The sequence below is a fragment of the Apis laboriosa genome, unplaced genomic scaffold (assembly GCF_014066325.1).
Source record: "Apis laboriosa isolate Shangri-la unplaced genomic scaffold, ASM1406632v1 scaffold104_cov149, whole genome shotgun sequence".
Classification (NCBI taxonomy): Eukaryota; Metazoa; Arthropoda; class Insecta; order Hymenoptera; family Apidae; genus Apis; species Apis laboriosa.
The window spans coordinates 450,561-478,503 of record NW_025220694.1 but is presented as its reverse complement, the minus strand read 5'-3'; the positions used below and the strand labels follow the sequence as shown (position 1 = coordinate 478,503).

Sequence of the window (27,943 nt, the reverse complement as noted above, 5' to 3'; positions counted from 1 at the left end):
CGCGGTGTACAATTCCGTGCTTATGCGAGGATAAAACGTTCCCGGCTGTAAATAAATACGCGCCCCCCGAAAAGTAGCTACGAATTTGAAGAAGGAATCATCCAGAAGGGTGTTTGATTTATTATTTTTATATATATATACGAGACTAGAAAACTAGAACTTTGATAGATACGAAGATTTTTCGAAAACTCGAGAGAACAAGTTATTCGATCTTGGCGAAAGTGGTAGACCGTGATTAGAGGTTGGAATCCCTAATTAAAATAGTTATAAAGGTCCGTTTGCCGGGTAATCGAGGATGCCCCGGCCAACGGAAACGTAAAGGAAAGATAATTGGTTCGAGCCTGGATGGAATTTAATTATAATTGTCTGCGCACTGTAAACCGTGTGTGTAGGTGGATTAAACGCACACAGGATATCGAGTTGATTGAATCTTAAAGGAGCTAATTTGCCTGCCAATTCTTTTTCGTTTCGTGAAGATCAATTTTTAATATTATATTAATCCATACATTGAAACATCCTTTTCAAATTTCGTAATTTTATCCATCTTATATATATATATATTTCTTTCCCTCTCTCCATGCTCCACTTGCGCCTGTTCCAAGCGCGAGAATCGGCAGGAATCCACCAACGTTTATCAACATTCGTGAATAAATCGTGACACGAGGATGGAGCACGACACGACACGACTCGAGGCGAGTCCTCGTCGAGCGGAGGCACGAAGTCGAGGAAAAACACGTGGCTCGAAAGAAATCCCGGTTTATTTTCATAAGGGCAGGCTCTTCCATGGACCATCCATGGAGGGGAGGAAAAGTCGCGGTGTAAAGGTAAACAAGACGTCGCGAATAGAAATCTCTCCCAACGCCTGTTTTCGCTCCCCGTGCAAATATCCGAGGCCGAGGAATGAAAAAGCCGACGAAAGCCGATGTCGACGAGAGTTGTCCCAGCCTCTCATAAGACCGACCTTCTTTCTTTCGTGGGGAGGAGGAATCCTTAATATCGGTGGAAGAGGAATCTTTTGTGACGGTCGAACTGTCAAAACGAAACCATGGAAATGGTGGCTGTTATATTATATATGTATATATTGCTCTGTGCAACTTTTCTTTGTTTCGTTCTCGAGTTTTTGGATGCATGAAGATAAAGAAACGTGGCGAGTATTGGAGGTATTTTATCGTTGTAATAAAATTGATAGCTTCGTTTTTGTTCGTATTACGACACATTTGATAAGAGGACGAAACAATCGAAGCGAAAATGATTGGGCTATAAATGGAATAATGAGGGAGTAATTAAATAGATTTCGTTTGTACAAAAATTTGTACAAACTTGAATTAAAGATCAATATCTTTCTACAGAAATTATCTTGAAGTCTACAATTATTAAGAATAAATGGAAACGGTGAAGAATTTCATATAACAAAGTAAAAAATCGCTTTGTAAAGGTAAGTTTTGAAACCTATAAAAATTTAATACCGATTTAATAATTCGCTTGAAAATTAAGGATTTTACAGGACGACGATACACGAAGCAACGCTTGATTTTATTTACGCAAATTGATATCAATTTTATTCATTGAACCGATTAACATGACTCGAACGAACCAATTCCAAGCTGGAACGTACTACGAAGGTCGACGATAAAAACTCGCTCTCACACTCGCTATAACGCAAATGCGATTTTTAATTACGCTCCCGATGATTGGCTCCGCTCGTTGAATAAAACAGGTGCATTTCGAATTGCGCAATTTCGTCGACAGCTTGTTTACCATCCTGTTTGCAGAAAGAACTCGTCATAGATCGATCGATCTCGATTATCGTAGATTGTCGTTGAAAAAGCGAGCCACGATAAATTTCAAACTCGAATTTTCCCGATTTTTTTAATAAAACGAAATAGACGCGCGAATATGGCTAATTTAATAATGGACACGTACTCGATTTTTCGATGCTTTCGATGCTGGCTGGATAAAATGTCAAATTGCAAAATGTGAAAAGATAAATTGTACACCCATCATAATTACAATTGTAATTTGATTGTGAACTTGGGAAGCATTGACAGCGTTAATTAGCGCAGACAAAGGTATATTATTACATATAGTTGAAAATAGAAATAATAATCGAGCAAAAACGTTAAAAGCTTGGTAATAGTTAACTTCCTGCTTTTTTTAATTTATATCGACTACCTTGAAAATAAATTAATTGCATAATTACTTGTAATCATCTGTAGTTTCAGATTATTAAATTTTATTAATACCATTTGTATAACATAAATAATTAATATATATATATATTTCGAAAAAACGAGGAAGAATAATAATTATATGGATTTTCATTAATTTGCAATTAAATAACGAAATATATAAATATCAAGTGGTGATAAAATATTCGAAAGCAAACAGCGGATAGATAGTTTTATCTTCGTATACCGCATTTTAACGTTTCCTTTCGAAGCTGCGTGTACCGGATAAACTCGATAACGCTTTGTTCCTTTAAAAAAAAAAATGAATATGCAAAACGTGAATTCATCTTGGTCATCGTGGTATCGATGTTTCCGACAATATAAAAAAAAAAAATAAATAAAACAAGCACACAAATTTCAGTCCATGTTTTACAATATCTGTCGTAAGTGGAGCAACCAGTACGTATTTCCTGTTTCCAACGAAGCTAACAAAAAGCGGTAAAAGGAAGTCGACAGCTTTCCTATAACTTCTTTTTACCTTACAGATACATACCAGAGTAGCACGCTCGTTAACGAGTAAAAATTTCGCAATAATGCTTGGAAACGAGAATATCTTTACAAATTCTAATTCTATATCCGATTAATAAGAGACAAGAGGGTTAAACTATGGACGTTGAAACGAACTGTAGGCCAGCCAGTATTGTCTTATAAACCAGAATGGTACTTCGAATGTTTAAAATTGGATTAAAGCGATGATAATTTCCACGATTTACTAATTAAGAAAATTGAAAACAGTGTATAATTTTTTTCTCGCATTAAGAAAAATGAAGATCTAATGTTCGTAAAGCACAAAAGAAAATATTTGAAAGATATTTGAATTATCGATCAAGAATAGGAATCATGGAGACACTCTGTGTCATCGAACACAATGCGATCAAGGACAGTTATAATTTCCCCGGAAGAGGACTGCTCGGATCGCGGGTTCGCGATGGCCACTTCCGTTTGGCAAATATCAACGTAGTTTCGCTTGTTTGCACGGTTTTCGGTTCGTTACCGAAGACGAGATTATCCGCGACATTATTCAGAATGTAGACATTAGACGTCCCTGATAGAATATCCAAGGAACGCGTCCTTGTTTGAATTTTCCAACTGATCCGCGACATTCCTTGCTCTCTTTTCACATATCCACGATTTCCACGATTTCGTTCGATGATAAATCGTGTAACGAGAATTTTTCACTTTCTCAAATCGATCGGGAAATGTTTTTAAATTAAAGCGAGGATCGGTAGCGAGGGGATCGAGTACATCGCGAGTTCAAGTTCAAATATTGACAGACGCGAAGTATCTTTTGAAACGAAGGGATGATGTTTTTTTTTAAATAGATTGAAATTTAACTGGAACAAGTTTTACAGCAATTTTGAACTTTTCATTCGAATAACAGAATTTCCGAAATTAATCAACTCTTGTCGTCAACCATTCATTCGTAGACAATTATCAAGCAAATTCGCTTGAAATTGAGACGTTAAAAATAAAATTTCCAATATAATAATTCCACGGTACATAATGCACGAGATTGCGTTCGCAATTGTTCCAAATTATTATTCCAAATTTTCATTCCAATACAAAAACTGGACTCCCATTGCAACAGTTTTCGAAACAACGTCGTGACGAGAGGAATCTCGGCCGAAACCGAAACCGAAATCCCTTCGTCCTGTCCGGATCTCGGACCACGGCCGACGACGCTTAACCTTCGACGGGCTCGGGGAACCGCATACGAGCGGACCAGTCGTAGTTCACGTTCCGGGGCCGTGTTATTACCGTTAACGATGCCACGAAAACACAACCGAGCTCGTAAACGAGCGTATGCAAACGCGCCTCGTGATCGTTAGCAACGCCTCATAAAACGAGGATCGTGAGTCCTCGTTAATGCCGAATACTTATGCCTCTTGGTATCAGTAGGGGTGGGGGGAGAAGAGAGAGAGAAGGAGAGAGAGGCTACCGTATTTCCCGCGTCGTTATTCTTGCGGGAAATTCGTTATTCTTGGCTGTATACTGATCGTGAGTATCTCTCCTTGATCTCGTGCAGGAGGATAGATCATGAGAATAGGTTCCTTTATTTTCACGGATTGGTAAAGTTTTTGTTGCGATATATTGAGATAAAGTAGAAAAATATGTGTTATGTATGAGTAATGGATTGAAGCAGTGGGAATGTGGCTCGATGTTGCGTTGACAAACATTGCTATAAATTATCTTATTGACTGTTTAATTTATTTCTTTTTCTCGTATGTCTATATTATACGAGTTGTTTTAATAAATTTCAACATTTCTTTTCGGAAAAGACACGCATTCGACAAATGAATGTTATTTAAAGATTTGGATAATGTTTTATTTTAATTTCACTGGTAGTCAATTATTCAATGTGCGTATCGATCTGAATAGAATTTTATCGATTAAAATTTTTTCTTTATCGAAGGAGTGGTTTCTAGATTTTAATCAATTTTATTGTATTAGAATTTATAGAGGGAGGGAAGGGAAAAAATTAACGGTGTATCTCGGGTATTATACAAGGTTTAGGGAAGATCAAGATCATTTTGAAGTGAGAAGAGGTGGTCGTCCTCCTGGAGCTTTGGTAAACTGTTACTAGGCTAATCCTAATAACACCCTGGAAACGTTGAATCACGATTTAAGACAGGATCTCTTCGAAAGTATCAACACTGTAGATCCTAATAAGAACGTTTAATTCACGTAGTACATTATGTATCTTTACGTTTTATCTCAATGACTTATTTCTTGCAATAGAGTCATGACGTTGCAAACATTTTTCAATCAGATACACATATTTCACGAGAATAAGCAATTAACCAATCCAGATTACAAACACTCTGATTTATGAAACAATGCTCTGTAAATATCGTTAATAGGATCAGAAAGATCTATTAGGAGATCATTGTTATATTTTCCAATGGTGGAAAACATCGTGGCGTTCCGATTATTACGATTATCGGTTGCAAGATCGAAATCAACGGAAGTTGAGAACCGGGATTCGTAATCAAAGCCTCGATTTTTGCCTCGATCGACATAAAGGAATCGAGTCACGATATAATACGGCAAACACGTATCGAATAAAATATCTCTTGTTGCCCGAATAACTACCCTATTTTTTTTTTCAAATAAAATACGAAGCACACAGGTGGTTAAATAAGATTAATCTCGCCGTTTATTATTCCTCGTGATTATACATCTATTAATAATAAATAATATTTTTCCTTTCAATTTATTGGTTAGATTTAGATTAAATAGTTTTTCGATGAATTTGAGGAATATCATTATCAAATTCCTCACAATATGTAAAAAAAGAAAAATGGAAAAATATTTGTCACGGATATAGAATCGCTTAATATTCCTGCACGCGAAATATTATGCGCTTTAACCACGTGGAAATTTATCATCGATGTAATTCTCGGTTTCTTTTTTCTTTTTTTTTTTTTTTAATCCTTCGAATCGAACACGTTTACACGTTCGATTTCCACGCGGAGGTCGTGTTATACAGAACGATGTAATCATTGTTGAAATTATTGCGAATCATGTTTCGCATTAACGCGAATATCGGTGATCGCCACTCGTAACGATCTTTCGTTGCATCGTGACGTTTATATTTTTCGAGGCTTATCGATTATCGATATATACTCGCAATAACGTATAAAAGTTTTCTTTTTTTTCTCCTCTTCTTTTTCTTAATAAATCGAATCGGAACAAGTTTGTGCCATCGATTGGCAAAATCGAAAAGGGAAGAAAGAAAGAAAGAAAAAAAAAAGAGCTAATTTATTTTGCGCATATATATCGTATATATTTGATATTTGTATTGAAAATGGATGCACCTCGAGTGGAAGTTTTTAATCAATAAATAGCTGGATCAAATATTAAACTTGGCAAATGGTTGAAATTTATTTGACAACCGTTATCGTAAAAATGAATCATTTTATTTGCTGTTATGAACTATAAACCGCAAAATTAATGTCAGAAAAATATCGATAAATTATTGGTTTGGCCACAATTCTATTTCGTTCGCTGGTATTTTCATTCGAGATTGGAACTTTAAAATGTTAAAATTATATATTTTTTGTAATTAACTACGAACAAATATTTTTTTTTTCCAAACAATATTGAAATATACATATTTTATCGAATCGATCAAATTTCCCTCTTGAAATTTGAAAAATATTAATCCTAGTACAAAAATGCTTTTTATTTTATGAAAATAATACGAAATTTTTAATTAAAAAACTTATTTATTCCCTTCCTCGAACCTCCAAATTCTCCAAATATTATTAAATATCTCCTGGCAAACGGAATCTCATAAAAGTTTTATATTCCAAAATATACTACCGATTGATCTTTTTCCGGAAGCGAAAATTCGTCTCATCCAATCCTTGTTATTTCCTAACCAGCCCGACCATTAAAGGAACTTTCGAATAATATAGTGTACCCAGAGCGGAAGATTTCTATGACCCAGTTCGAGTAGTATTCAAAAGTATCGTCGCATCCTCCGGCCAAGAAGAGCAAACTTTTTGCAAAAGTTTCGACCGTTTCGTTTACGAAATATCTTCCGATTTACGACTTATCCACCAAGGTCACGGTCGAAAAACACCAAATATCACTAGAAAAACCTACTGGAAAACATCGAAACTTATCGCCATGGGAGGGCAAGATTATTAATTCTCTTGTTGGAGCGAAAGGGGAGAGGAGAATTAATTTTTTTTACCCTCGAGAGAAAAATCTATTCGACGAAGGAAGGGTGAACGAATTCGAAGAGGATCCGTCGATTTTCATTTTCGAGTTGCCCCCCTTTTTTCTTTCTATTTCCCCGATTAAACACGGGACCCCGCCATTTTGAAAGAAGAGACTTTCGTCTCTTTATTTCTACTCTCTGAAGTGCACTCGCAAAGTTAAGCAAGGAATCCAAAGTGAAACGGAAGGCTCGTTTCGTGATTCTTCGCTTCGAGAGTAAACCGAGCCGCATCCAGAAATTTCAATCGCGGGGAAAATGCAACCGACTTATGTAAATTTGCACGATGTCCGCCGCGGAGAGTGTTTACCCTAGGCTCCGTGCAACCAGACTATCTCGAGAACGCGTCTCATACATGGAGCATATTTCTCGAGAGAAAGTGCACCGATATTTACGGTGTTAGACAACGACGAAACTGTCTCCTCTTCTTCATATTTATCGTCAAACTTTTTTTAAAAAAGAAAAAGTTATCAAGGACTGTATGATTAATTAATGATTAATTATTCACTTCAACATCAAGATATCACCAAAATTAAAATCTTGCCACGTTTAAAAGATTTCCAAATTTGATTGGATCCTTACGTTTATTATTCTAATTGCAAAATTTAGAATTTTCTTATTTGGCCAATAATTCCAGTAAAATTATCGAGATTATCGATCTCCCCTTGTCACGATTCTCGTGACAGTAGTCGTTGCGCCTTTCACGACATCGTCATACAGTAATGGTAGTAGTGGCCAGCTTTGCGGTCACCATTATCGGACGAAATATCACGAAATATTTCGCAAGCCCGGGAGGAGCAGCTGTGCCCGTGGAGATTGCAGGCCAGTTTCACGGACACAAAGGGGAATTTACAGGAACGGAGACGGTCTTTTCAACATCCCGCAACTGTTATCGCACGACGAACCGTCATTCCTCGTGTAAAATGTCCACGATCTCCTCTTTCTTTTACAACTTTTATTTTTTCCGCTCCTTTTTCCTGCAATTTTTCCGGATGGAGACCACGAGAGGATTTTTTTCTTTTTTGTCTGTTTTTTGGTATTCGTGGTACTACACCACGAATGGAAATCGAAAGCTAGATTTCTAACCGTATTGGAATTTGTTTCAGAGATTCGTTTCGTTCGTGAGAGAAAAAGGAAAATATCGATCGATGTCGTGCGATTCGATAGAGTCGTTTTAATCGAGCGAAAACCACGTCTGGATTGTGCTGCCCTCTTCAGTTAAAATTTTCAACTTAGTTTTTTTAAAGAAATACGTGAAAAATGAAATTTTGGAGAAAGGGTGAGACAGAGAAAGGGTAGGATGGTTTTATAAAAATTATATGAAGAATCAGTAAAATCGTACGTGAACGTGAACATTTTTCTAATTTCCACGATTTATCTTGACGGTGAAAAGTTGTCAAAGCGATCAAGATATACGTTTCAAAGCGAGACGAGAAGAACTTTAAAATTCACTGTTACAGACGAATCGCCAAGTTGCAGAAGAAGGGAGAATTTTTTGCACCGTGAATCCAAGAAAATATCCCCGAGATGGCCGCCCTTACTTTTCAATATTTCTCATCAACCGTACGCCATCGACGATCGTATAAAGGGAGGATATAAGAAACCGCGATTGCGAGAGAGTGTTGGGGCGGGAGGAGGGAGCCCAATGGTTGATGGCCCTTCTATTCTCACGCGACGGACCAACTTTTCTCGTATCAAAGACACGGAACTTTCTTATCGGTTCCTATCTTCTTCTGATTTCTACATCACGCTTGAACGAACGTGTTAGAGCCACATCGAGATTAATCTGCGATCGTAACCGATCTGTATTAAACTGGCTGAGAGAAAAGAAGAGAAAAAAATAATTTGCCTCGTGAAATTCGTGTAATTAATTTTTCATTATCAATGCAACAACTTTTAAAAATCATGCTCTTTAACATAACATTTTTATATACAAGATAATTTACTAAATACGAAATTCATCTCTTCTTTTCCATACCGCGAAAAATTAATCACGTGGAACATTTAAACGAGAATTTAATAAAATCATAACAATCGATAACAGTAATCCAAGTAATTATAAGAGAAATTTGTTAACCAAATTAATCACAGATTTGAATAGAAGCCAACGCTTGAGAAAGAGGAATTCATACATTTCATTTCTCCCCTATCTTGCACAAACGACATGTCAAAGATCTTTAACGAGAAGCATGAGGATAGTGATGGTCGTCGTCGAGACGAAGAAATCGTGGTTTCCAGTCGCCATCCTCGCGACCGCGAAAGAGGAAGTGTCGCACGCGATGCTATGCGGCCGGGGACGAGGGGAAGGGGCGTGAGGGTACCGGCTAGACTCACGGTACACCGGCCCAACAATGTTGGCAACCGACCAATAATGTAAATCACGATGTCGGACGTGCGTGTCGCATGCAGCCGCTCGAAACACGCGAGCAAACGTCCGAACGAAAATCGCGTATTTTTTCCTCCCCTATTGTCAATCGTTTTTACCCGCCCGAACTCTGCCCAATGAACTGTCCGATTCGTACAAACGTTGCCCCCTAGTTCCGCCACGAGGAGAACGATTTTTGTGGAATATCGCCGTCCTGGAAATCGTACGTTGTCAAACGTTTCGAGAGATTAAAGATAAATATTTCAATTGTATCTGTTACGATTAGAGATAGAATTGAAGATTCTTTGTAGAAAAATAAATAAGTAAATAGTTAATAATAATAATAAAAAATGATATGAAGTGTTGAATAAATAATAGATATAAATAAAATTTTAGTCCAAAGAAATTGTCAAAGTTGATGAATAAATATTCGTTGTTATCGTGATTATTTATAAAAAAAAAAAAAAAAAAAGATTCTTTATTTCGTACGGGAATATGATTATTTTTTAACAAAAGAGTAAACAGTGCAAACGTTTAAACATTGCAAAATATTCCGTGACTATCGTGAACGATAAAATATCGCGTGTATCGCGAATTTTTTTTTATTTATCGCGAATTTTCGTCACGGTTGCGTTTGATGTATAATATTATACGCTATAAACATTTCGAATGGAATTCGACTGTTCGTGGATAATACAAAAATTGCGCGCACTGTGACGTGGTATTTTTGAATAATGATCATGACACTTGGGGAATAAATATTGGAAATCTGTTTTTACTCGTCTGGAATCGTGTATCTATCGTGTTTCATCGATATTATTTTATTGGAATTATAAAAATTTAAAAATTAAATAATTTTTCAAAACGCCAGTAACATTGAAATCATTAGCGAAAAATATAAAGATTATTTATTGTTCTTATCATTGTATGAAATGTGATAAAAAAAAAAAAAAAAATTATCAGAATTTATCGGAATCTTCATTCGATAAATATAAGATTTATATACATTTATATGGCGTCTAAAAATTGAAGGATGACGATTATTGATTTTCGATAAGTACAGAAGACGAAGTCGTAAAAGGCGAAAGAATGGTTGCGTGCATACTGACGACAATATTTGCATCGAATGCACGTATATGTAAAAGAAAATCTGGATAAATGGAAAGCTCTTTTTTCCATTCCTTCATTTGGAATAAAAAGAAGTCCATACAACCGACAACAAATCTAAAATTAATAAATCGATATTTTTCATTCCAATCTTCCCATCAAGATATTACGAGTATATATTATTAAAAAAAAATAATAATAATCGAATATCTGCAAATGGATGAATCCATTGAAAACAATTCAATCCTTGCAAATTGAAGGATTTAACGCGTGTTCGCAGATAATGGAAATACATTAAGCTCGTTTGAAGAAACCAATAAGTCACTGTACCCTGCAACATGTTATTACGTGCGAACAACCATTCACGTTTTTTCGTTATCCAGAAATAAACGTGCATGCACGTGTAAATAAAGAATCTCGAAAGGAAATGACCAAGCGATTTTACAAGCATGATACAGAGCCCATGACGTAAGTGTAGACCTCGCAAAGTTATCGTCGACTCCTCTAATTGACTTCCCGCTAATTGCGCTTATTTTTTTCCTTCTTCTTTCTTTTTTTTTTTCTTTTTCAAGAATGCAAATCCGCTATACGTTCGTACACACGATGCTCGTGAAGCAATAGATGATGCATCTTTGGTAAAAAAAAAAAAAAAAAAAACTCGAGCTCGATGTTTCTCAAGTAACACCGATTTCTTAGACAAGCAAAGAAACACGTTGCGACACGTACGATTCTCCGATCGATGAAGCGAAACGTAAACCTTGTTCGATTTTTATTAATTACATCTCATAGGAAGGAATTAATACGCAATTTCTCATTACTTTCAAGATACCGGCCTAATTCTTATTTCCACAACGATTCGAGATTTAATTTTTATACGATACCTATATAAAGTGTATATTTGAATTCGTTGTTTCTCGCGAAGAAAATGGTAAAAGCATCGAGAACGCGATATATAATACAATTAGCTCGAACGTGATACGATTAACAGGAGTGTAAATTTCACCGTGGTAAATTGCCCGACTCGATTGCCGGTGTTATTTCTTACCTAAGTTCGAGCGAATTCCCCCAGAATCCAGGTAAATCCAATTTCTTGAAATCCGGAACGATTCCTTCGATAAAGTTAATCCCGATGACTGGCTCCTCCCCAACTTAACTCGGAAATGGAAATCGCATCACCCATCGAACGCAGCCGTTAATTGTAGCAGTTTGATACACCGTTCAAAATTCGAAATTCAACGTATCGACATCAACGTTCCTGTTGACACACCTGTCGCAACTTCCCGCCAATTTCAAATTGCCACTTACACTCCGAACTAAACCGCGACCCATTCGCGAAATAACTTGGCCGATTTTTTCCTCGTTCAAACAACTTCACTTTCCCGAGATTAATCAGAACTTTGGAAAACATGCAAATGGAGGAACATGGATATGGAAATATTCAAATTTCGCGTCAATATGTATTCGCGACGCCCAAGATCGTTAAAAAATCTTTGCAAAATAATATCGCGACGATTCATCTAAATTGATTCAACTTTTAACTTAAAAATTTTGTCACGTAGAAAGAAATGGATATATAACACTTATACAATTTATAAAATCGGAAAATCTTCGCCAGAATTAATACTGATTCTCTCCATGTTAACTATTATATGTTTCTCAGGTACACGTGCACGTTTGCTTTATTCGATTCACAATTCGAAGAGTTGTCGTTTATTCGAAACGTTGTAGAGAAAAGAAGAACTCAACGGGGGTATAATACTGATTATCGAGTCGCTGATTATCGTCATTTAATCGATCGTGCTTCGATTTTGTACTTATACTGTAATTACAATTACTGTTTTGTAATTATACTTTCATTTACAGGTACACTTGGGAAAAAACTTGCTCGACGATCGAGAGGGATCGGTACACAAGAAGTCTCCTCCTCGCCCCTTCGACAGTGCATCTCGCGTGCAACGAGTGCAAGGCGACTTCCGCTCGGCCTCCGCAAATATTGACACCGTCGATATGCAGGTGCACACACGTGAGTTCCCTTCTGGCCGCGTGTCTCTCCTCCTCACACGGGTACAACTGATGCCCGATCCGAGTGGCTTCTCGGATATTAATGTGGGAAAACACGGTTCCCACTCACTGAATGCCGAGTTGCATTCGCGACTTGGTTGTTCCAGGATGCGTTTATTAAAGATCGAAAGCTATATCTTTCGGAAAGTTGAACAAAGAAGAGGAACTCGAGAGAGATTTACTTTGCCTCGTCAAATGCTTTTTTGAGAGAGTATAAAATTGCGTGGATATTTTTCGTGATAACGATCGTTCATCATCATGTTGGATCATCTTGATTGTCAGCTGTCCTCATCAACACCGATCGTGCATCCTCCTTTTCCACGAAATATTCATTTTAAATATTCAAGTTAATATCGAACATTCAATGTTCGAGAATAAATTGTATAACAAATCCAGTTTACAATTCAATTACGTTTCAGGATCGTAAAGCAAGATCAAAGATCGATCGAGCGGGGTGTAACGAATTCCCTTATTAGAACAACCTTCCGCTTCTCAGAATCGCGCTCGCGATAGAATTGAAAACCTTCCACGAATTTTCCATACTCCGATAAATCGAGGGTAACGAGATGCGATACGAATAATACGAAATACACGATTTCCACGATTCGAATCAGAGTTAATTCGTATCGCGCGCCAAATTTTCGTATCTCTAATAGCACACGAAGTCACACGCGAAGAGAGGCGAGATATCACAAACAATATCCCAACAATCGAATATCGCGAATCGACATCCACGTTACAAATTCCACGAGTTCCACGAATTCCGTCACGTGTTCGACCGGTCGAAGTTAACTGGCGCCGAATTTCCACACAAACTGTTGTATCACTGGTTGAAAGACGTGTCACGCCGAGGAAGGCGTGAGATTCTCGAGGGCAGATATTAATGCGCTCCTCGTTGTCGCACCTTAGCTCTCTCTCACCTTCGACCTTTGTCTTATCGACGGCGAGCGCGCTCGCGTTTTAACGCGCGAACGAGCGCGAGAAAAAAAGAGGAAGGCCGGAGGAAGAGCCGCGGTCGAAATGGAAAAAGGGATTATAAGGGAGAGGTGGGCGGGGGCGAAAGGGGAACGCGAGAACGCGGGTCGTGGAATGCGTCGTAACGCGCGTGTTTCGAGCGAATAAGAAGGCTACTCGCTCTTACCACCTCGCCCGTTTTCCGACTCGCGCACAAACGCGCCTCTTAACCAGAGAAATCTGAAAGCGGGGAGGGAGAGGCGATTACGAATGCGATCCACGTCGCGTGCACCACCACGATACCTCGAGACTTCTCCCTTCGATCGATGGAAGAGAATACTCTACGCTTCCCTCGACTTTTTCTCCGCTTCCTCTCCGCGGCATTTTCTCATTTCGCGGGAAATTCGACCGAGCTGCGTCTCACCCTCTTGTCACGCGATCCCGCTTAATTTTCTTCGCGTGGAAAGAAAGACGTTGGATAAGAAGAGATTCGATTTACGAGAAATTAGATAAGAATAATAGGAAGTAATTACATTGTTTTATTTTTAACGTTTAAAACACGGGGCTTCGTTTATTATATATCGAAATTATCGAAATTCGATGATAAGATTTGTTTTTTAACGGGATTTTATACGGGAAAAATTGGTTGGATTAAATCTATAGAATGTGAAAATAAATTATTCAGAAATTTGTTTATACGGTCAATAGTTACGGTTTTCCTTCAATATGCCAATACCGATATCAATGAAATTTTAATAATTTAATGCATCTAATATCCATTTATTACAGATCGCGTGACGATCCAACATCTCCTCGAACAGATAAATATCTTCCCATAATAAATCTTCCACGAACGGGAACGAAAAAAGAAAAAAAAAAAAAAAAAAAAGAGGGAAACCGCAAATCGTCCCAAAGAACGAGCAAAGTGAAATAAAGGAAAGGGTTTATTACATTTCCCACAAGAATTCATCAAACCGTGTTGGAAAAAAAATAAAAGTCACAAAAGACATTGCTTATTTACCGGCGTGCCAGACGATAGTCACGGGCGAACCATACCGGGATCGATAACTTTCTACTGTCTTTCCGTTATAATAACGGTATAACCGCGAAGCTCGCTTATATATATATATATATTTCTCAGTATATCGATATACTATAAGAATAGCAGGAAGTCGAGAACCACGACGACGGTCAAATACGAAATACAACCTATCCGAGCATAAATACTTTACGCCAGATGATAAACATTCCAACGCGTTCTTTGAATCACACGTAACGAAGAACACGTATGCGGCCGTTTCCCTTCCATCGTCATCCCTCTTCTCCCCTTCTTCCGCTTACGATTCCACCGCTTTTCGTATAAAGATGCGAAACCCTCGTGTGTGATTCGAGAGGTGGATGGTTTTTTTTTTTTTTATTCCTCTGACGAGAGAGGATTTATTATCCGTTATTTATTTATCATAATTCCGAGGGAATTGAGACGAAATTGGATGGATTTTTTATTATTCGAAGAGTTTGAACTTGCGGCGAAATGATGGATATTAGCACTAGGGTCTTGTTCAAAGTTTTAAAAAACATTTTCATAATTGTGAATAGTAATGAACAGTAATCGTATATAATGTATAAAGTAAAATAAGGGGAAATAAAGTGTTCGATAAGAATAATGGATTCGTAAACGAAATTATGATCGACACTTGATTGCGGAAACGTATGAATCAACTGATAGTTGATGACTCATCCCTCCCCTCCTCCCCCTCAATTTACGAACTCCCTAGACACTTTGGTTTTAATCAGCTACGTCACGGACGTCAATTACTCATCGTTTATAATAAAGGAAGAAGATAATGAACTAAGCAACTACTTATGTACATACATTCGGTATTCTTATTGAAGACAATCGAAAGCGATAATCGAGAATGCAAATATCGGCGCCATTTCCAAGGGCGAGAATTGGAATCGAGATTCCAATTCAAGATTTTCATTTGTCATTGGGAATCCAATTGTTTTATTACCAGAAAATCTCGTTACTTTAAAAGAAGAAGAAGAAGAAGAAAAAAATAATCTCTTCTCTCTTCGAATTAATATTTTTATTATCACCATTATTTCATCCAACGTTTTCGCTACAATTCATTACGATTCCATTCTCAAGAAGAATATCGTATTTTCCACAGGGGAAATGGGTTAAAATTAGAAGGTCTGAATGAAAGCAAGGCGAATGTTAACGGGAAGGCAGAGGGATCATCTTCCACGGTGGAAACGTTGTTTCTGTACCCGTTTCGCGACACGATTCGCCACAATATTGCACATTAATCGCATAACCGTTGGTTGCGCAACCATGGCTTCCATTGTGCGAATCGTAAGCGCGCAGACACGATCGACGATAATAATGGTCTTTTGTCTTTCTTTGGCCAAAGGACGCGTTAACGACGTGCGACTTGGATGCCCGGCTAAAGATCCACGTGTCACGTTATTTGTTTCCTATTGTGCCGTAAATAACAGAACCGGAGGCGCGATGGCAATTCTCTCGCGTGGATAAAACCGGGCCTTGGAGAAGATATGGTTGGCCGGCGTCAACGTTATTCGATGATATATCCCGTGACACGATTAACAAGATTTCGAATAATATTTCTTGGGATGAAATACGAATATTAAGAAATTTTGTTGCTGTTGATATCGAGGAAAATCAAATTATTATTATTAGTATATGATGGAACGATAATTTCGAATTATTGATTTAATTATGTGAAACCCTATACAGGTATCCAAGTATTGGGATCAAAAATTCAGGATTAAAGTGGTAAAAAAATATACTTTTTAATTTGTGATAATTTAATAAAATGATTAATTTCAAGTTTGAAAGAATTATTTTATTCAAGACGCTCTTTTATACAATTTCGTGCAAAAAGCATGCTCATAAGTTGCTCTTGTTGCGTCCTAACAAAGTTTCGTTGAATTTACAGGGGGGTTTATTTCCTGGCAATTCCAGTTCGCCGAACAAGCTGTCCAAGCACGGTTATGCTAAAGCCAAATCAGAATCATCTTGCTTCTGACGAGGGTTAATTTCGTTATCCATCAAGTGTTTGTCCAGTAGAGTCGTTGTCACGGGGATGAACTACGTTCGAGCCAACGAAAACAGGGTTGGACTTAAGAGACTTTACCCATCCTCCTCCGGATGATTACAACGTATCAAACTATCGAGGATCAGATTCATCAACCTAGTGAATGTACACGAAGAATAATATTTCTCTTATATAAATTGATGAACTCTTTCTCCGTTTAATTTTCAATCTCTTTCAGAAAAAAGGATATCAGGAATCGAAACGAAGAAATTAATTTTCCAATTTTTCTATTTAATTTCCCTCTTGCTGATTTTTCACTCACCATGAATAATTAATTTTGTGTCACGATTCAAAGCAAGAATTAATACAACCATAATGGAATCAAACGATTCAATTTGTTGCATACATACTTTTTTTAAGGACAAACTTTTATCGCTTTGCAATCAGCTTTCAATTAACAACGATTCACGATACGATCCGTGGACACTAAAATTCGATGGAATGCCCTCATAAGATCCTCTTCTCCTCTCGAAAAGGGACCAAGTTCTTGGCGGGTAAACTTGTTTAATGAACGAACAAGGGACGTCTGTCCACCGTCTGGCAAATCGTCGGCGAGCCACCCCTACGTGAGTCAGCTCTCGGCTGGAACTGCCAGCAACGAGATTTCGCTAACTTGGCGCGAATCATAGCCGAATGGATCTTTTCATCCCTCTCTGCCTCCACCGCTATTCACAGCTATCCGTGGTACGTGTCGCAGCCGCGGACCGTGTCTCTCTCCCTTGTCGACAACTGCGAGAAACTTGTCTAACGTAATTTCGGTTTCACCAGGCTAGAGGTGGTATCGAGGAGCTAGAGGTGGCGAGAATGGAGAAACAGTTGTCTAATCGTTTGTTGGACACGTGTAGAGGGAGACAATCTTGATAGATCGTGTCGGGAAAGGTAAGCAATATCGTCGTTTTATGTGGACATTTCTTTTCTTTTTTGATATATAAAGATAAATGGATAATAATTCCTTTTGAAAATTTTTACATGGATCAATACTCTATCGTCTAAAGTTAATATTTTAGAAAGAATAAAGAGTGTTCGATTAATGGAAGAATTAATTGGGAAAATAGAAATAGAGGGGGTTGAGGAGGGATGGAAAACTCGTATCAAGCATCAGAAATTGCGAAATTTTCATCGGTCGATGCACGCAACGCGGGGGTTGGGGAAGAGGAATGAGGGAATGACCACGATCCTTTGAAGCCTTGTCCGGACTGCTTTTCAGATTATATACCAAAGCGAGAGAATGTTTCAAACGAATTCTCTTTTCTCCAGTGACAAAACCAGAATAACGTTTAACGTGGCGTGTTTATGGAGGAGGAAAGGAGGTGAGAGGTCGACGGGAGCAAGGGGGGAGGCTGTCTGCGGCAAAGTTCTCATTTTCGCGGGTATCAAAAGGGCCGCAGGTGGTGTCTGCGCTCGTCTTCTAGCTGGCATCGACAGTCACGATGATCCCTTTGTTTCTCGATATAAATCAATATATCCTCAAATTGCTGCTGTCGCGAGACTTTCAATCGTGACAGATATTACCTGATGGAAAGGGAATATCCATAAATATTCATTTTCACGAAAAAAGAAATCTTAGAGAGGGGAAAAAATTCAATTTATATTTTCTGATCTTCTAAGCCGTGTTTCGAGATGAACGAAAACAGGAAAATATTGATTCAAAAGCATTGTCTTGAATCCGTAAAAAATCGTAATTTTATCCAAGTCTCGTTCGTTTTAAATATTCCTTGTCGTACCAATTGTACGTTTATCTTTTGGTTCGTAACAGTGTGCATGGTCCACGATTTGATTGTCGTGGATTTTATTCCGTAAATCGAGGAAAAGCGCAGCTGGAGCTATTCCATATTGACAGACGAAATACATATATATATATATGAGAAAATATACGAAAGAGGACGATTATATAGAAGAATCAATAACAGACAATCTTGTCAGCCTTTAATCTTTTTACCGTGAATATCAATTAAATCCTAAAATAAACCGAGAAGTTTAACCACGACTTCGATGTATCTATCAAGAACGTTTCGTAGTGTTGATAATTCCAAGAAAGAATTACTCGAGAGGAATTTTTAGTCGAGTTCTATCTTACGTGATTTTTGCCTCTGTTTTACTTTATCTTCGAGTTAACCATAGTTTCGAAGGGAATAAGAAAAAATTTAAGAATTAAGAAAAATAAGGAGATTTAATGATTAAAATTCGTAGAAAGGAATCGTTCGAATATCTTGATACGATATTCGAGAAAATGGGGAATGTTAAGAGGCGCAAGAGGCGTCGATATTTCATTTTCCAGGCGATCGGTAAACCAATCACAACGAGGCAAACTACCTCTCCGTCCTTTGTGTCGCGATCTTGGCGTAACTTGTTAATGAACCACCCTCGACACCCGCCGCAGCCATAACCGCCAACTTTGATCCTATCACTCGCCTTTCTATCGCGACGATTATGGCAAATCCAAGGTTCTTTCTTCTTTTTTAATTTTTTATCCCGCCTGTAAACGAGTTGTTAACCATATTAAATTTGCCTCATCAACTTATGGAAGCATTATCATAATTTAATAACAGCGAAACATTGTCGTGACCTCGTACAATTAACTTGTAACTAGGGTAGCAAAGTTTAATTTGAAAAAAATATTTCATGTATTCAATTTAATTGTCGTTTGTGTACGCGTTGATATGAGGTCATGTTGATAAAAAATAAATCAAGAAATTTGTTGAAAAGTGGTAAAAATTGAATTATCTTCGTAAAACGAATGACGTAAAGTACTAATTTCGAATTATCAAATAAATATTGCGCACGTTGAGAAGAAAAATCTAATAATCTGATAACATTGAGGAGTGTGGTATATTTCAAACCACTTAAGCAAATGGAACGGCGCTTGCCATTGTTTTACGCATAACTCGCTCATAATTCTTTGCTTATAGTATTTCCATGACATCTTTTGATAAATTATAAATTAAATTGCAAGTTTAAATTTACCATTTTCAATTTGATTAATCCTACTTTACACAAGAAATAACTATATACAATCCAACTCGTCCCAATATATCCAAATATTCCAAAGGATTAATATACAATTTACACTAGACGCGAAAAGATCCATTGTTTGCAAAGCGACCAAACAAAGAAATCGCTATTTAAATTTTCCATCCTCGATCCCCAAAGATTCCAGGCGGAAGAGGAAATGTACCGGTTGAATAGCACTGAGGATTATTTACACCCGTGAAAAATCCTCCGATCGGATGCAACAAACTTGTTTACGAGCGGTTCGAGCCCCGATACGTGTCGATCGTCTCTCTCTCCAACCCCTTTGTCCCAACCCCAATCGGGATCAATATGTTCGTGACACTGGATCGTCGTGAAACGTGGTGGAAAACTCGCGGCGCCTTGCACGAAGTAAGGACGATAAATCTTGATTTCGAGGCATTGATATGCCTTGCCTGTGCCTCGAGGAAACGCCGTTGGAGGCGCGACTGAGATCGATGGATCCCGCTTCACGGGGGATAATTTCGAACGGCGGATACAATCCAGGGCAGACGATGCTGTCGGGATCCATCCACTTCCGGTGCCCCTTCCGGTTCCGCGTGGCTTTATCTTGAACCGTCTCTCGATTATTGACTGCTTTCGAAACGAGGCGCCATTATCGCTTTGCGTTTCTATACGCGATCGATAAAGGGGTGGTTTTTTAACGGACGATGATACGGTTTGGTAGTGTTTGAAATTTGGAGATGTATATTTTTTTGTTATATTATCATTTCATATTTGAGTGTATTTCTCTAACATGTTTCAGTGTTTACTTGAATTATTGTAACTCGATATCTCAATCGTTGTATAAATTATATCAATTGCATCAATTGTGGGGAACATATTTAATACGAAAGATATTATCTCGGATGATGATTGAGATGAAAGTTGTTTAATCGAAGGAAAATCCTATCCGATAGATTGGCAGACTTCAAGTGCCAGAAACGTTAAATCAAGTGGAATTCAAGTTGATCTTGACCTCGAATTCAACTATTTTTAAAATGCAAATTTTTCTTACGATAATATAATGTACACGCATAGATATGTAAGTATATTTTGCTCGTGAGATAATTTATTTTCAAGACACGATACAATAAATTCAACATTTAGCGTACGTGTGTATTCGTTTTACATGAATGTAATATTAATCATAACTTCTTTGAAATTCGGTTTTATTTATTATACTTTTTGAGTTATTCGGTTCAAAAATATTCAAGGTTAATCGAAACACGCAAAAGAGAGTGAAATAGCCTTTAAGGATGACCTAATTCTAGACAAACTATAAATATAATAGAAACGAGAGAGTACTGAAAATTTAATCGTTTGCTAAATAAATAGCAGATAAAATTTTATAATTATTTTTAACAACAATAAAAAAAAGATAATAAAATACTTAAAGAAAGGCTGAGTCACTTAACAGTTCTTTTTGATAAAGAATATCATTTAACTTTGGTAATGCTAACAGTCAATCATTTCAGAATATTGAAGAACATTCATAAATATCATTTAAGACGAAATGGTAAAGATTCTGCTGAAGCTATTCGAATCTTCCTGCATGCAGTTGAAACATCAAATGACTGTATTTCAACGAATCACTTGATGCCCGAAGAAACTAACAGTAATACTAAAATATCGAGACATAATTCCTCGACAATTCCTTACATTCGCAAGCCTCGAATTCTTCACAATTCTTTATTATTAATTTAATCAAAAAGTATTTTTATCAATGGATTTTAATTTAAACAAATTCAAGAAACGAAAATTTGTTAAAAACTTTAATTCTTCTTTAAAAAAAAAAAAGTTCTCAATTTTGAGAATTGATGTCGAAACAAAATATTCGAATTCTATGTTTCTACGAATTTAAAAACTCAAATCCATCCCTAATTCCAACAATTCTACTCTGTTCGAGAAAACAATAAAAATTTTATTATTCTCCGATAAATGACACTCGTAGAGAGGCGTATTAGAATATTTTTCCATTAATATCGGCGAGAATAATAAGCGGGAAGGAGAGCATATGTAGCCTCGTCTAAGGGTGGTTTCGCTGTGAACAATTTTCCACGAAGGGGGAAGGCCGCTATGCATCGAAGAATAATGGATTTTCCGGCGCCAGATGATCCTCCATTCATCCGAACGGGTTAGGATTTTCCACAGGCTTCTCCAAGAGAAAAGCCCCGCGAATTTTTATCTCCTTCTTTTTAAACGCGACACCCTAGAACCGTCATTGTTTCCTCGCTTCCTGTGACGTTTTATTCGCCATTCCTCTTCGCCTCGACGCTGTTGCAACGATGACGCCTTCTATTTTCTAATCCTCGGCAATTTTTTGTTGTTGCTTCAAAACAATCCAAACCCTGCGACGATATTTTTTTAAAAATCCTCGTGGATCAAGTTATAATGTTGAATAAATGTAAATAGTAGAAGCCAAACATATATGGTCTTGTATGGTGCAACGATGAATTTAATCCCCGATACAGATTAAAATTTTAACAGATTCCTCTTTTATATATGACAGCAAGCGAGAAAGAGAAATAGAAGCCAAAATAAAAATAAACGCGTTTGGATAAATGTTTGAAAATTTGTACATTTTATTTGCGGAGCATATGAATTAATTCTTTTGTTTCGTGTCGTGAATAGAAAGAAGGAAGGATAAATGAAAGAAAAAGTATAAGTAAGTTAAATTTCATTTTCAACAATAGGAACGATATCGTTACGAGATCTTGTGCAATATTACGGTATCAGTTGCGGGAGGACGAAAGAAGAAGGGCAAATTCCGAATTTTACCTGGGAATAAATCCAAAATAAATTCGCGTTCGACGTAACGTCGATAACAGGTGAGTTACGGGGTTTACAGGTGGAAAAAGATTAATAACGGAAGTGGTAAACGGTATACGCAGATATTTCGTTCTATCTCGTTTGAAGACGGGGCCAGATGCGACCAAATATATATCTCTAGATGTGCCAGATCGATACCGGAGGTACCCGTGTATTACGTAAGCGAAATTGTCGAAAGCCAGCAAGCTCGCTCGTGACCCAGGCTTTGACCTTGGCCTGCATTCGAGACCGCCGCTGCAGATGCACCAACACGAGTGCAGTCGGTTACACGTCACTGTGTCGCGCATCTGCTCCGATCCGTTGTGTGCGCGTTATTTGTCGGAAAGGAGTGGGCTACCGCGCGTTTCAAAACGTGAAATCCGTCTACGGATGGTTTCGTAGACAGAAATGTATTTATATTGGTAAGTTTTGATTATTTTTTTTATTACTCTACTTCATTTGCTTTCAATTTTTAATATATAATTTGAAAATGATTTAATAAAAAATATAATAAATGATTTTCTATAGTTTTTGCAAAAGCTTGAATTTTAAATAAAAAATTATTATTTTTTTGTAGGGACATTTCTATTATAGAGGACTTTTGCGTTTTCATCTATATCACTCTTGCCCCGTATACATCCCAAATTTCGAATTCTTTAATTTTACAATAATTATTGATTAATTACGTTTACCCTTTTTTCTTTGAAGTTACTTTCACTCGTTAAAGTAAAATTTTCATAAACGAACGTGAAATTATTTCTGAAAACTCCTGTATATCGAAAAGAATAGAGAGTTTTTCTAAAGTTTACGTGCACAAGCTGTGTGCGTATATGTGTGTTTAAGCACACGTGCGCGCGTCCCGTTCGTGGTTGAACAACTGCATCCGTGCCAAGAATTCACTTCTGCTTTATCCCTTTCGAGGGGGTGAGGTTGACCCCCTACATAGCACTTCTTTCACAAACTACTGTGCGCAAACCTGTGGATATATTCTCAACGCGGTAGAAAGTTTCCGACTTCCTGTTTAAGTAAACGTTCCCTAAATACCAATAATACACAACGATTCTCTCATCGTTGCTCATCCAAACAATTGCGTTGATAATCTCACAGTTTGTTTACTGTTTGAACAGAACGATTTGCTCGCCACTGAATTCCAATCACGGTTGTTCTCTTAAACATAATCGCATAAACACATTTTTGTGTACGATAATCCGTCGATGAAGAGGAGCTGATATCATCATTATCGATATTAATTAATGACCGGTGTTGTACAACAGAGATAACTGTGCTTATAATATTTACATACGCTAAAAAATTGTATAGAAATGTACATCGCTGTTGTTAGATGGCAGCACAGGTTTGAATCCAGTGGAAAAAAAAAAAAACAGAGGATCATCAGTGTGCAGAAAAATGTAGATGTCGTATTTAAAGAATTTCAGATATTCACTCTCTCCTTTATTTCATCTCTTACGTCATCCTCAATATTGGCGTGCCCTCGTGAATATTACAAATTTCGATTGGAAAAATAAATTTCTTCCTAAAAAATCCACCGTACACAAACTGCAGTACAATTACACAATGATTTACGATTCCCTTTAAATCTTTCCTCTGCTTGTCTCGCAAAGAGAAAAATGCATGAAAGGAAAACGATGGAAAAGGTGCAACATCAAACGGCATATGCGATCGGCGTTGCAACACGCGCGCAAATATAGGGAGCTCCAGGTGCCATCCAGAATTTATTGCGCGTTTAATGAGCGTCAAATCCTTCCGTATGAGATATACGAGGATTAGAAAATCATAATTCTCGGCGATTAAACGGGAGATATTTACAGAAAGGATTTCTCTCTCTCTCTTTCTCTCTCTCTCCCTCGTACAATCTTAATAACGAATTTTCGTTTCCCCGATAGCGGAGCGTAATTAATTCCCGCAAGGGGAGAAATTAAACTAATCCACCCTTGCTCCTCTCACGACAAAAACATTTGCTCGACAATTTGGAAACGTTAGACGAAATCTCTGCGTGCGTACGGGGCTAAATGAAATTCGAATAAACGCCGAAGCATCGCTCCTGGGACGGGCGAGAAACTCTGGAACCGTTATTTCTCTTTGAATCCTGCACAATCCTTGCAAAAGCTGAACACGGTTGGCTCAGAAATTTTGATGTTGGAGTTAAGTTTATTATTTTAAATCTGTATTCGTGCGAGTAATAGCGAGAGAATTTATCGCGATGAATAATAATTCGAGGGATAATAGTTAATGTTTTTGAAATGAATTGAATGTGTGATTTTTATCATATTTGGAAAGGAATATTGTGAATTATTCTTGATTGAAGGATAAATACACGGCTTCGATCAAAGTGAAATTATTATCCATTTGGATACATTTAAGCGTATGTGGATTTATTACAATAATAAATTTAATTGTGATATTAATAATTTTGAAAATTGAGAAATCTGAAGCGTGATTGTTGATCGGCTCTAGCCGATCATAGGAAATGATCGTTTCGTTTATTATCGTAGGGACGAATTTATAGCACGATCGATTCAATTTTAACTTCTCCGCGTTGTTCCGCGTTCCTTGATTGTTTTTCGGTAATTCGAGGCAAGACTGGGAAAATACGAGTTGCATCAAGAAGAAAAACAAACGGCGCCAATGGGGGGAACGATTCGATAAACGCAAAGGGAGAAAGCGGAACGTTAGATTGATATTTACCCGGGTCTGTAGCAACAATTCCGGTGTCGTTTAAACATCGATTAACTCCATCAACACGAAAGAACTTTTAGAAACATCTTTTATTTATAGTTCCATTCCATTCCAACCTTTTCGTATCCCTTTTGTAATAGGTAGATAAATATTGTAGTAGTTGGCCACAAGGAAGAGGAGCGATGTTTGACAAAACATCTACAGACTGCAAGCTATTGTACTGTATTGCTTGTCTCATTTATTTATTGAGAAAATTAATCAATAGGAATATTATCAAGTCGGCACGGCTTTGAAAATTCATGGCGAATATTTATTTTCAAATTGCTTGCACTTTGAACCTTCGATCAATGCAGATCTCAAGCCGTCGAGCTTCCTATACTCCCCAAAAATATTCCAGATTGCTATTCGCAACAATTTTAACATTTATCCTCCACGATATTTCTCACTCTATCCTCACAAAATACAAAATCTTCGCAATTCTCAACACAGAATTTCAACACCTCACTCGTCATTTTCCAATTTTATTCATCGACAATCAACCAATCAACTTCTCTTCTAAAAAAAAAAAGCACAAATTCATAGTCTCGTCGCGGCAAAACAATCCCCATTTCCAAGAGAAATCATCTCTTGCAATCTCGAAGAAGAAAGGGGAGGCTGCTCGAACTTTCAACGAACTAAGTCGAGTGCTAAATAATTATCCCAATTCCGCCTAAGGTGTGCGCGACTCTCCCCATTTTGGCCAGCGCCCCGTTCAACCCAGGGATAAATTACCATCCTGGCGTAATGGTTCTGTCTAATTTACGAAGGTGGAAATTAAAGTTTTTTTCATAGATCTCCGTCGATGCTCGTAATAACTCGCCGTCCATACACCACCCTCTAATTCTCTCCCTCCACGCCATTTTTTTCTCTGAGAATCGAGAAATCCGATTTCTTCGACCGGGAAGAGGCTCGAAACTTTAAGGAGCAAGAGTAAGAAGGAACGATGGAGGAACTAATCGCACTTTCGACCGCTCCTTTCGTGCCCTTAAATATTGGCCGTCGATGGAATATTTCATCAAGCGAGGAACTTTCATCCCCTCGATTCAGACGCATCCAAAGCATCTTTGAGAGATATTTTCTCTTCGATATTTCCTTGGACGAAGTGCCCTAGCAGGGAAGAGTGAATTCGAATTTATATTTCGGTATCCTGTTGCGTGGATGTATAAGGAAACTATAAAGATATAGTTTGATACGTGAATCGATATATCGGAGCAATTATTAACAGGATGGAGATACAATGAATCAAGAATCTAATTTGAAATCGTTTTCTAAAATTTTGGTACGTTTCAAGCGAGTATTTTAACAAATAAGTTATTGGAACAATTTTAGAATATAATGAATCATGCATGGAGCAATACTTTTATATTAACAGAAGGAGTAAAACTTTAAATGTGTAAAATATTTCAAAGCTCCTTGCACACCTATATATAACTATCATGATTGTATTTTCCATAACTTTCGTGAATTATATGTCAAAATGTTTCAATCATTTCCAAACATAATACAATTCAATTACGAATTCATAAACGAAATTTCCACTTACAAATGCCCAACTCACACAACGGGAAAGACAGAACGTGTACGAGAAGCAACTAGGATCATTGAATCAGAGATACCTGGAGGAGTGTATAACGTGTCCAGACCAATTCTGTGTCTGGCAATAGGGCCGATTCGATAAGCCCTTAATCCATTGGCAATTAATCCACACAGTGGGCAACGCAACCCCTTCAAACCCCTACAGTTAGCGCCACCTACGTGTAAATGATCGTTGTCTCTGTCTGCCTTCAACGGTGAGCCGCTCGTCTCTCGCGTATTCCTCTTTGTCGCTCATTAATTCAACTGCCTCTGTGACTATGCAATTAATCGATGGCCCGTGTATGTTTATGCACGGAATACGTCTGTTACTTGTACACGGTATTCACGGTGGTTGTGGCGATAATGAACGATTCTTTGGATTGATTTATATCGAGCGAAGAGTTTTTCATAAGTAATTAAGTAAATTTCGAAGAAATTTTCATAAGTATATTTTAATTAAAAAATATTAATTCCTTGGAGAACAAGGAAATACGTGAAAATAATAAAATATTGTCCTTTTTTTCGTTAATACTGCTAATTCTAATTCTTAAAACTGTGGTTTAATACAATCACAATTTATAAGATTAATATTATATTAATTTAAATTGAACGCAGCGTCTTTTCAATGATATGACAAACTCCATTACCGTATAATATTCCGTTTATTAGTAGTACGAGCGCTAATTGCAAAATTGCTCGTTAATTACATAAATAAACAAATATTTAGTCCAGGTACCGCAATCCATTAACAGTCAGATTGCACTGGATCGATTGATTTTCTACTAGTTTCATTTCGGTATGGTACCAAGGAGTCTGAACACTATGAAAATTTAACAAAAATTTAACCGTTTTCTAATTAATTCGACGATTAAAACAAGAAGGTTACACGATAATTAATTTTCAATATAAATTACATTTCAATGCTACATTATATGCGTGAACAATTATATTCGAAGAAAGTTGAAAGCAACACGCAACATCTTAAAATATCTGGAGCGACTTAACGATGAAACTAAAAAAAAGAAAAAAGAAGGAAGAAAAAAAAAAGGAACATCACGCGACGTTCGGATGATTCGTTTCAAAAAGAGGCGTACGTGACATTCTTTTCATGGTTTCTTATTTTTCGAAGCGAACGAAAGAGTTTCCGCGGGGGAGAGGAAAGGCGACAAAGAGATCATGGAGCGAGAGAAAGAGAGAGAGAGAGAAAGAGGGAGAGAGAGAAAGAGAGAGAGAGAGAAAGAGAGAGAGAATG

The 27,943-nt window shown here is 37.3% G+C and overlaps 1 protein-coding gene across 19 annotated transcripts in view; it reads right to left on the bottom strand.

Annotated features, from left to right (window-relative positions):
- The window catches only part of LOC122713572 (disks large 1 tumor suppressor protein), a 524,720-nt gene that overhangs the window by 48,416 nt on the left and 448,361 nt on the right, over positions 1-27,943 (bottom strand). The gene's annotated exons all lie outside the window — the stretch shown is intronic.